The sequence below is a fragment of the Rhinopithecus bieti genome, unplaced genomic scaffold (genome assembly GCF_001698545.2).
Source record: "Rhinopithecus bieti isolate Rb0 unplaced genomic scaffold, ASM169854v2 scaffold_57210, whole genome shotgun sequence".
Classification (NCBI taxonomy): domain Eukaryota; kingdom Metazoa; phylum Chordata; class Mammalia; order Primates; family Cercopithecidae; genus Rhinopithecus; species Rhinopithecus bieti.
In genome coordinates, this window is record NW_016823439.1 from 1476918 (window position 1) to 1485028 (window position 8111).

The following is an 8111-nucleotide window of genomic DNA, read 5'->3' on the forward strand; positions in this document are numbered from 1 at the left end:
GAACAATTTCATGACACCATGGATCTGGTATTTTTCTCTGCTGTTTTTCACATAGTCTTAATATAGTTTTACCTGATAAGAACTATTCACATGTGTATATCTTTTTAGAGTTCTAAGACAGCATAATCTACATACTTATATGTACCTATAAAATATCTTTTTACAGAATAAAGGGCATGCTATTAAAGAATGACTTTTCTTCCACTGATTGTCATGTGGATCACTTCCTGAACCTGAAGGAGGTTCCAGAACTCCACACACCGGGTCCTGAGCTCTAGCAAGTAGCTGACGGAAGAATTTTCAGCCCCCAGCTGCTAGGGGTTCTCAACACAGAAGCAGGACCAGACCAGGCTTTTGGGAATTTATTCATCATTTTACAGCCATCATGGCGTATCCAGAGCTGGAGTGCTGGAGAGTAATTTCCTGACCATCAGGCTCTGAGCTATTGTTCTGGGGTCTTGCATACTCTTTTGGTCAATTATTTTTTTCTGCCTTTAGCCACACAAGCAACAGGATGGCGCAGCATCCAGGTTCAGAAAGCTGCCTCCTCTCACTTAGTCAAAGTTAATTAATTCTCACTGTACCTTGAACTAGGTCAGCTGCAGGGCTGTGCTGGGCCTGACCTGCTGTCAGGGGAGGGCTTTTCTCATCTGTCTCTTGATGTGCTGTCCTGGGCAGGGAAAGTGGGAAGGAGGTAGGTTTCACCTTTGCGTGGGATCATCTCTCCTCCTTTCTTCCGGGGAGGTGACCATTTTCAGATCTGTGGGTGGGGAGGAAAATCTTCTCTTCCAAAAATAATCTCTCTGCAGTGGGGTTTGAAGTTGGACCAAGCTGCTAGCGCTATTTTTACCCAGCTTGCAGTTCAGGGTGTAAATAGCAACTCTGGCTGTTTTTTCCCACAGCTGACAACAGAGTCAACCTCTTTGAGGCAGGAGCATTCTGGCATTTTGCACAGAGAAAACAGAACACAATTTGCCCTCGGGCCCAGTTGATGATTCCTGGACTGTGGGGTCGGTATCCAGGGCTGGCACCTCCACGATTCTGTTATCTTGGTCTCCACTATAAACACCAGGCCCCATGAGAGCTGCTGGGCTGAGGCTCATTTAAAGAAGCTTCCTGCGGAATGATGAGGGAAAAGGCAGGTCCGTAAATCCCCGCCTGCGCCCACCGAGGGTTCCAAGAGCATGAGCAGCTCCAGGCTCCAGCTGGCTGTCCCCCTTGCCCTCCTTCTTGCATTAGCAGGCACTTCCTCTAAGACTGCTGCCCTGGGAGGGTTTCTTGCAAACCCACTAGTTCTGAAGAAAGACAGAGAAAACATCCACTTAAGGCTGCCCAGATGACAGCATGTCTCTAAAAATATTTGTCTCCTAGTTTTCGAGTGATTGAAGGCCCCACAGCCTTCAGCACTGGCGTCATTTAGAGGTCATGGTGAAAGGACTGGCTCCCTCCTTGCCCCCATTTAAGCAGAAGCTGCGAGAAAGCTCCCAAAGCCTTGGGTCATGTCTCTAACAGGCACGGGTGAGTGGGAAGTTCAGCCTCATAGAAGGCCCCTTGCTGGTGCGGTTCATGAGGACGATAAACTTGCAAAGCTGAGATGCGCCCATCACGGTGAGCAATTCTCTCTGTTGCTTCTCTTCTGGGGAATGAACAGGCTTCACATGCTTTTCCCTGAGGCCAGGTTTCTTACACAAATCTGTCCCTGGAGTCTTTGGTCTGAAATAAGAAAGGAGTTTTGAGTCAGCAGGAGAGCCACTCTTCACTGTGAATTACACAGCAACTCCTTGTGGAGCTGCCCGTACCCTTCCCCCGGGTACACATCAATCAATCGAAGTATTTCTCAAATATCTACCCCATACCCAGAACTGGGCGTTTAGGTACGTGGTTCAAGTTTCAGATTCTTCCAGCAAATGGTTTGTATGGGGTAAGAAAAAGGATTAGAGGTCAGGTAGGCAGTGGAGTAATCCCCAACTCTGCCTTTTTAAAAGCGGTTTCAGTTGCGCATCCTTGGAATTGATTCTGGGCAGCTGTTAATTGCAAAACTCACTGCCAATTATCGATAGCTAAAGTGGCATTGGAGAGCTTCTCATGGTAAAAATAGGGGCAGGTAATAGATGAGAAAATGGCTTTACATTTGAGAAGAGAGGATGGGAACATACTGTCTCAATCTTGCTGTGTTCAAGGTTTCCTTTGGCAGCCTGGGTTCTCTCCCCGGACTGGCCAGCAAAGTCTACTTAGTGACCTCCAGCAAATAGCCCACCAGCAAGCTACTTAAGATGAGAGCAAAACTTTGTCTTGGCAGCAAGAACAGAGGGGATCCTGCTGAGTTCAGGGCATCCTGGTTCTCACCGGGCTCAGTCACATTAAACAGCCAATACCAGTTTTAGGAAAACCCATGTTGAATGTTAAATGTACTTTTGCCTCATTTGGGGGGTTATGATTGTCCAATTCAGCTGGTAGTTTGTGCACCAAACTTCAAATCGACAAACGATGGTTATTCAAGGAAGTTTCTTGAAGCCTAGATGGTACATGTTTACCTTAAAAAGCAAAACCATAAAACAGAAACAGGAAAAAGTGCCCTGGTGAGTAAAACCAAAAGCATGCGGTAGACAGACACAATGCAGGCCTGTTTTGAACAATGCTCATGGCCCCAGCCTTGACACTGGGGAAACTGGGAACGTGGTCACAGACTTCCTATGTCAAGTGTTTCCCTGGATTTCCTGGAATCCAACTCGAAGTGCCACTTCCCCTGGTGCCACCAAGGAGTTAAGCTTTGGTTCTGTTCTCCCAGTGACTAAGAACGCTCTGTGTGGCTCTGAGATCATCCAGAAAGAAACTGACAGCCGGCGTGGGAAGTGTGTGAGCTTTCAGTGCTCTTGAAATGCCTTTGATGGGCATGGTGAGAGAGCAAAAGGCTTATTGCCACCTAGTGCCCCTGATTGTGTAATTTCGTCGTGAATTCTTGTTTCTTTTTTTGAATTTTGCATAATTTCAAATGAAGATCTCCAACTCCTTGGGGAGCTTGATTCTGTGATGTGTGAGTTATTCTATGGAGCTATTCTATATTTTAGACAGCAAACATATCCCACCACTTGGAAATATCGCCCATTTTGATTGAAAACAAAGTAGAATCAATTGACCTGACCAAATCACACGTGGTGTGTGCGAGGGAGGAGACTGGGTCTTCCCACTCCTGATGTTTTCTTTCTTCTGAAAAGAGTCCAAACACTCCTGGCTTCTCTCCGCCTGCCCCCTCTTCCCTGAGAAGGAGGAGTGGTTTAATATGACTGGTGAGTTTGGAAGGAGGAACTGTGCCTTATATCATCCTCTCTTCTTTTCTTCTTGGGAGCAAGCTTCGCTCCCGCGGGGTGGGAAGAGGAGGCCCGTTCCAGCTCAGCTGCCTGTCATCAAGCCGCCAAGTCTGCCTAATTCTGAAGTTGAGTATCAGGAAGCTCGTTTGTCTGATGATATAAGCCACGTTCTCTAATATCAGCTTTATCAGTAGAAAAGGTTATTTTTGGTCCTCATCTAGCTTGCTGCTATCTTCTGATTCAATTCAAAATTCACAGAGAAGGGAGCAGACTGCTATTTTGGGGCCTCCTCAAAGACCCCAATGTATTTACTGGAAGATTTCCTGTGATTAGGAAAATGCCAGCATTGGGGTAAGGTCCGACTTCTAGATCCACATCATCACTTTCTTACAGAACACCAGATTCCTTAGCTGTCAGCTGAGTAAAAGAGAGTTTATGGGTGTTCCGTGCAGCTAAAATGCATCCATTCAAAAGTTATTTATTGAATCCTTACTATGTGCCAGGGAACACATAGGTGATCAAGAGAAACACAATCTTGGGCCAGGCGTGGTGGCTCATGCCTGTAATCCCAGCACTTTGGGAGGCCGAGCTGGTTGGTCACTTGAGGTCAGGAGTTTGAGACCAGCCTGGCCAACATGGTGAAACCCCATCTCTACCAAAAATACAAAATATCAGCTGGGTGGGGTGGCAGATACCTGTGGTCCCAGCTACTCGGGAGGCAGAGGAACAAGAATCACTTGAACCCAGGAGGCGGAGGTTGCAGTGAGCCAAGATCAGGCCACTGCACTCCAGCCTGGGCGACAGTAGTGAAACTCTGTTTCAAAGCAAAAAAAAAGAATGAAAGAAAGAAAGAAAAAAGAGAGGGAGACACACTCTCTGCTGTCACACAGTTTATAATTTAACTAGGGTGTATCAATTTAAAAGTTTAATGTTTCAAGTGAAAGAAAACAACCTCAAATAGGCTTGAGTAATACAGGAATTTATTGTCTCACTGGAGATCCAGGCACAATTTGATCCAAGATTCAAACGGCATGGATCCATTTCTTGGCTCTGCTTCCTCTGAGTTGGATTCATTCTTTAGCCACCACATGTTGGAACCCCTCTCTCCTGGCAGCTTCAAGCTTTCCGCGACGGCTGCAGCAGATCTAAGACATACCATTTACCAGGCTGACAAGAGTCCAAGTTCCAGCAATCCCTGGGGGTCCATCCCGAGAAGGCCATCTCAGGTTATAGACCAGCATAAATCAGGAGCTCACAGGGCAGAAGACACTGATTGGCTCACACCCAGTGGGGCCCACCCCTGATATGGGAGACTTGGGCTCTTTCCAATTCCAAAAATTTGGGTACCTATTTGGAAGGGAGAAAGGGCCACAACCGATAACTGTTTATGATAGAAGGAAAAACATTAAATAAGCTTATACTTCTGCTCTGAGGGAATCATTCAGCCTACAGAAAATGGAGACATCTCATTACTACCTGGAGAGTCAAACACAGGCCTGGGGATCCAGAGATGTATTTGGATTCCAAATTCTGTGTGGGTCCCTATACACAGCTGACCCTTGGGGACATTGTAGAGGTTGATACATGATAGACTTTGCTCCTTGATCTGTCCCTTCAGTAGTTACCCTTAGGCTGTATTCTGCTGTGTGATCGCTTTTCCCTTACGTACTTATTTATTCATTTGAGATGGGGTCTCACTCTGTCACCCAGGCTAAAGGGCAGTGGTGCAATCTCGGCTCACTGCCACCTCTGCCTCCTGGATTCAAATGATTCTCCTGCCTCAGCCTCCCGAGTAGCTGGGATTACAGGCGCATGCCACCATACCTGGCTAATTTTTGTATTTTTGGTAGAGATGGGGTTTCACCATGTTGGCGAGGCTGGTCTTGAACTCCTGGCCTCAAGTGATCTGCCCGCCTTAGCCTCTCAAAGGGCTGGGATTACAGGCATGAGCCATCACAGAGGATAGTATGTGCCTGAGAGAGATGCTAAAAGGATGACTGAGATGATATTCACAAAGTACGTGGTGCAAGTCACCAAATAAACCTAAGCTATCTATTGGCGTGTGTTCATTATGCTTTCAGATTTAAGGACATTCAGCTGATGGTTTAGGGGCTAAACATTAACCACAGCGGGACAAGTCAACACAGCATGAGCTGTGAGCCATGAAGATACACAGGCCTTCGGTGTTCTAAGTTCCACAGACCTGTGTGAAAAACGTATTACCAAAATGAATTGAAAATGGACAGAAATTCCGTCAAACATGCAGGGTAGAGAGAGTGCTCCAGTTAAGACCTCGGCCAGTTCTTTTTTTTTTTTTTTCGAGACAGTGTCTTGCCCTGCTGCCCAGGCTGGAGTCCAATGGCACGATCTCGGCTCACTGCAACCTCCTCCTCCTGGGTTCAAGCGATTCTTGTGCCTCAGCCTCCCGAGTAGCTGGGATTACAGGCACATGCCACCACACCCGGCTAAGTTTTTGTATTTTTAGTAGAGACAGGATTTCACCTTGTTGGCCATGCTGGTTTCGAACTCCTGACCTTGTGATCTGCCCACCTTGGCATCCCAAAATGCTGGAATTACAGGCGTGAGCCACCACGCCCGGCCCTTGGCCAGTTCTTAAGAGGCATGAGTACTTACTAAGCAAGTTGATGTGCCAGTGGTGCCTGAGCAATCCTTTATTTCTTCATTCAGCAAACATTTTTTGGGGTATCTTCTATACAAGAAGCTGTAATAAAAACAGACAATCAGTTTATGAGGCAGGCACTTAAATCCTTCTTAGAGGCCAGGCGCGGTGGCTCATGCCTGTAATCCTAGCACTTTGGGAGGCCGAAGCGGGTGGATCACGAGGTCAGGAGATCGAGACCATCCTGGCTAACACGGTGAAACCCTGTCTCTACTAAAAATGCAAAAAATTAGCCGGGCGAGGTGGCGGGCGCCTGTAGTCCCAGCTACTCGGGAGGCTGAGGCAGGAGAATGGTGTGAACCTGGGAGGTGGAGCTTGCAGTGAGCCGAGATCGCGCCACTGCACTCCAGCCTGGGCAACTGAGCGAGACTCCTCTCAAAAAAAAAAAAAAAAAAAAAAATCCTTCTTAGAATAAAGAGGGGAACTCCCTTTATAAATAGGTAAATTATTATAAAAGTTATATGCAAAGCTAAAATGAACTAAAGATCTATTATACAAGAGACAGAAAAGAGAAAACTAGTTTCAGTATTTGGGTGGAGGCTGGAGAAGAAGTGGGCTATACCTGGGATGGAATGAACAGACTTTGTGTTAAGTCATAAACAAAGATATAGGGGTAAGTGGAGAGATGGCAATCAATTATATGAAGTCTTATTTGGTTGTTGAAAGAAATGTGACCCAGTCCTCTGAATGCCCTACAGCAGCGGTTTATGTGTACCTTGCCTACTGCTCTTATTCTAACTTGTATCACAGTCGGTTATTTATTCATTCAATTATTTGGTTACTCATTGAACATTGATGCAAGGCTTGATATGTGCTAAGTATTGTGCCAAGGGCCAGAATACAAAATAGAGTGAGACATGGTTTCTGTAGCTCAGTCTAGGAGGGGAGGAGGCATATAAAACATAATTATAGCCTGAGCACAGTGGCTTCCACATGCAATTCCAGCACTTTGGGAGGTCAAGGTGGGAGGATTACTTGAGGCCAGGAGTTGGAAATTGCAGTACTCTATGATTGTGCCATTGCATTCTAGCCTGAGTTACAGAATAAGACCTTGTCTCTAAAAGAAAAAATATATATAATCTAACATGAGAGGTGCTATAATAGAAATATGCCCTGAGTGCTTGGAGGTGAAGTCTTCCCAAACGAGGTGATATTTGAATGGATCTTGACAATAACAGGAGTTTCCTAGGCTGAATTTCCAAAGTAGCTGGAAAGCCCCTGAAAGAGGAGCCAGAATGATGTGTGAGGAAATGCTGAGTGGTTTGGTATATGGGGATCTTTGGGTATGTAGGGAGAGTGTCAGCAGAGGAGGCTGAAAACGTAAGTGGGGTAAAAGGTAAGTCACATAGAACTTCATAGATCTTGCTATGGGCTTTGAACTGTGTAGACAAAGGGATTTGTTGAAGAATTTTAAGTAAATGATTGACAAGATCAAATTTGGGCTTTAGAAAGATGTTCTGGCAGCAGTCTGAAGGAAGAGTAGTAGTGGGGAAAGACTGGAGGTCAAGAAATCAACAGGGAGGATATTTCACTAGTCTAGGTGAAAAGTGATAACATCTTGATGATTGAAAAAGAGGGAACAGAATGGGTTCAAGGAAGAACTGAGAGATTAAATCAACAAGGCTTGGTTATTGGTTGGAAGGAAGATGATGTAGGGAAAGAAGGCATTAAGAATGACTTGGGGGCCGGGCGCGGTGGCTCAAGCCTGTAATCCCAGCACTTTGGGAGGCCGAGACGGGCGGATCACAAGGTCAGGAGATCGAGACCATCCTGGCTAACATGGTGAAACCCCGTCTCTACTAAAATACAAAAAACTAGCCGGGCGACCTGGCGGGCGCCTGTAGTCCCAGCTACTCGGGAGGCTGAGGCAGGAGAATGGCGTGAACCCGGGAGGCGGAGCTTGCAGTGAGCTGAGATCCGGCCACTGCACTCCAGCCTGGGCGACAGAGCGAGACTCCGTCTCAAAAAAAAAAAAAAAGAATGACTTGGGGCTGGGTGTGGCGGCTCATGCCTGTAATCCCAACACTTTGGGAGGCTGAGGTGGGTGGGTCCTTTGATCCCAGGAATTGAGGCTAACCTGGGAAACATGGCTGAAACCTCATTTCTACAAAAAAAAAAAAAAA

At 46.4% G+C, this 8111-nt stretch overlaps 1 long non-coding RNA gene across 1 annotated transcript in view; it reads right to left on the reverse strand.

Annotated features, from left to right (window-relative positions):
• Nucleotides 1–5977: 5977 nt before the first annotated feature.
• LOC108521626 (uncharacterized) overlaps nt 5978–8111 on the reverse strand; it is a 107703-nt gene continuing 105569 nt past the window's right edge. The window contains exon 3 of the long non-coding RNA XR_001883228.1: nt 5978–6030. This is a non-coding gene — a long non-coding RNA (uncharacterized LOC108521626). The remainder of the gene's footprint in view (nt 6031–8111) is intronic.